A 3,666-nucleotide genomic window follows, 5' to 3' on the forward strand; every position below is an offset into this window, starting at 1 on the left:
AGTTCTGGAACTAAAGGGGAAGAAATCAGAGAGGGAGACAAACCATGAGAGACTCTTAATTACAGGAAACAAGCTGAGGGTTGCTGGAGGGGAGGTGGGTGGGGGGATGTGGTAACTGGGTGACAGGAATTAAACACGGCACGTGATGTGACGAGCATTGGGTGTTATACGCAACTGATGAATTACTGAACTTTACATCTGAAACTAATGATGTACTATATGTCGGCTAATTAAATTTAAATAAAAATTTTTCAAAAACAATTTTAAAAACATCCTGGAACTTGATAGTGGTGATGGTTTCCCTGCATCTTGGACGTACTTCATACTACTGCGTTACTTTACAATAGTTAAAATGCTAAGTATTATGTGTATGTTTCTCAATTTTGTCTATTTAATCGGTAGTAATAGTCTCAAAAATCTTTCATCAGATATTTGATCCCCTTGTAAAACTTTTGGTCTTTGAGCTTGAATGTGGAGCTTTGCTCCATCAATAATACAATTTTCTTGTTGTAGTGCATTCTTAAGTTCTGAAGAAAACTGAGTCCAGTCCATACCTCTGTGAAATCCAGTCTCTTTGTCAAAAGGTACAGTGCACTTTTATACATGGCCAAACTGTGCAAAGTGTTCTCTCAGTTCACTCAAGGCCAAGGACTTTTTCTGACAAAAGCCGCAGGGGTCTAGTCCTTGTCGCAGAGCCCTAGTGCCCCTCGCTGCCAAAGCCACCATCTTTATTGTGTGTATTTTACAATGAAAATTATTATGGAGATCAGTAAAGACTGAATAAATGTAAGGTTATATAATATTCATAGATTGGAAGTTTCAATAAAGATATCAGTTCTTCCTAAGTTGATCAATAGATTCAATGTAATCACAGGCAAAACCCCAGCGGGTATTTTGTGAAAAATGTCAAATGGACCCTAAAATGTACATGGAATTGCAAAGGATAGCAAATATAATCTTGAAGTAGAAGAACAAAGTCGGAGAGCCTACGCTAATAGATATCAAGACACTGTGAAGATACAGTAATCTTTAAGACAGTGTGGCATTGGGGCAAGGAGGGACAGTCTGATGTTATGCATTTTCTATATCCACTCCCCCCGCCGTTAGAAAATGAAATTGACTCGAGTGGAGAAACTGAAGAAAGCAGGTGAACTTAAGAGACTAGAGAGGGGCGCCTGGCTGGCTCAGTCAGTAGAGCATGGGACTCTTTATCTCAGGGTCATGAGTTTGAGCCCCATGCTGGATGTAGAGATTACTTAAAAATAAAGTCTTAAAAAATTTAAGTTTTAAAAAAAGGGACTAGAGAAACATGTATTTTGGAAGTGATAAAGTGTATTAAGAGGTGAAAGCATAAAGAGATATATGCATGGCCATGCATGTGCTTCCATTTCCTGTGAATACCTTATTTCCCATGTGAGAGAAAATAAAGACAAATGATTGAAGTGTTGTTCATTGTGGAGAGCTTTACCATGCTCCTTCAAGGAACACATTCCGCTGGAGGGAATAATGCTGGAGGGAACTAAGCTGGAGGAAGAGCAGTGTTACGGACTGAACTGTGTCCCCACCCCCAACTTCTTAGGTTGATGCCCGGATGTTCAATGTAACTGTATTTGGAGATAAGGTCTTTAAAGAAATAATTAAGGCTAAATGAGATCATAAGAGTGAAGGCTTAACCCAATATGATTGGTGTCCTGATCAGAATAGAGATATCAGAAGTGCCCTTGCACAAAGAAAGACCATGTGAGGAAAGCAGTGAGAATGGTGGCAGAGGAGAAAGGCCTCAGGAAAAACGAAACTGCTGGCATCATCTCGATCTTGAACTTCCAGTCTCCAGAACTGTGAGAAAAGAAATAGCTGTCATTTAAGCCACACAGCCAGTGGTATTTTGTAATTGCAGCCGTAGCAGACTAATACTTGACAACAAATCTTTAAAGGAAATTTTATTTGTTTTTTAAAGTTTTTATTTATTTAAGTAATCCCTACACCCAACGTGGGACCTGAACTCACAATCCCGAGGTTAAGATTCATATGTTCTTCCAACCGAGTCAGGCGGGCACCACTAAAGGAAATTTTGGATCATGGAGACAGAATGATCACTGTTGCGTATAAGAGAGCATGATCATGACAAGAGCAGAAAAATCACATTCAAAAATGCAATTTCCGGGGCACCTGGGTGAGTCAGTCAGTTAAGCAACCAACTCTTGATTTTGGCTCGGGCAATGATCTCAGGGTTGTGAGATCAAGGCCCACATCAGGCTCGTTCTCATGGGGGGGGGGAGTCTGCTTGGCATTCTCTCTCTCCCTCTGCCCCTCCCCCCATTCTCTTTCTTTCCCTTCTAAAATAAATAAAAACATCTTTTTTAAAAATGCAATTTCCCGGGGTGCCTGGGTGGTGCAGTCATTAAGTGTCTGCCTTAGGCTCAGGGTGTGATCCCCGCGTTCTGGGATCGAGCCCCACATCAAGCTCCTCCGCTGGGAGCCTGCTTTTTCCTCTCCCACTCCCCCTGCTTGTGTTCCCTCTCTCGCTGGCTGTCTCTCTCTGTCAAATAAATAAATAAATAAAATCTTTAAAAAAAAATGCAATTTCCAGCACAGTCTAGGGTTATCAGAAGCTGCATAACACAATCTAAGGGAATGTAATACTTGTCCATTTTTAGTTCCTGTCATGCTTTGTCAATACTTTCAGAAGACAATTCATGACCATTCCCTTGTGAGACTCATTGCCAAGGAAAGCTGATTACCCACCAGCTTCTTGGACCTGGACATGGATAAACCCTAGACATTTACTGTTTCACTCCTTCTCGAGCTCATTCTGGTTCACCTTCATCCACCGCTAAACACCAACAGTGACTACAACCTTCCTATCTCCCTTCTCATCTCCAACCTCACTCAGGAGACACTGCAATTTCAGTAACCACATTTAAAAACTTGCCTTGTTTATTTCACTGTTGCTGAGTGTTATTTGCCTCCATTATGTGTCTTTAACATATCATTTCACTGTTCATTTACATTACAATATGCAATTGTTGAAGTTAAGAGGACAACATTGTATCTGTGTTACTGCACAAATAAACTCATTAATGAGTTAATTAAGTGTTAAACAATTAAGTAACTGGTGTTTTAAAGGCTTTACATTAAGCAGAAAAACCTGCTTAATTGTTATATATTTTTTCTAGAGTGTTTTAAGCACTGAGGGAAATTGGTTGGGGTTTTTAGACATGCTGGAAATACATTATTATTTTTTTCATTCAAAATAATGACATACAGGGAGGGAAAAATAAAACAAGACGAAATCAGAAAGGGAGAGTCTTAACCATAGGAAACAAACTGAAGGTTGCTGGAGAGGAGGGGGTTGGGGGACTGGGTAACTGGGTGATGGGCATTAAGGAGGGCACGGGATGTAATGAGCACTGGGTGTTATACACAACGATGAATTCTGAACTCTACCTCTGAAACTAATAATACATTATATGTTAATTAATTGAATTTAAATAAAATAAAATAATGACATACAAAAATAAAATAATGACTTACAGACTCCCACTACCTAAAAATTCACTATTCAACATGTTTTTAGGAATGGATTCCTAAAAATCCTGAGGGATGCCTGAACTCGGATACAAGGTACTAGGAATAATAAAGTCATATAGTTATCATATTGTCGTA

At 39.5% G+C, this 3,666-nt stretch overlaps 1 pseudogene; it reads right to left on the reverse strand.

Annotated features, from left to right (window-relative positions):
- Positions 1 to 387: 387 nt before the first annotated feature.
- On the reverse strand, positions 388 to 786 carry LOC103665556 (annotated as a pseudogene).
- Positions 787 to 3,666: the final 2,880 nt, after the last annotated feature.

The sequence above is a fragment of the Ursus maritimus genome, unplaced genomic scaffold (genome assembly GCF_017311325.1).
Source record: "Ursus maritimus isolate PB19 unplaced genomic scaffold, ASM1731132v1 scaffold_30, whole genome shotgun sequence".
Taxonomy (NCBI): Eukaryota; Metazoa; Chordata; class Mammalia; order Carnivora; family Ursidae; genus Ursus; species Ursus maritimus.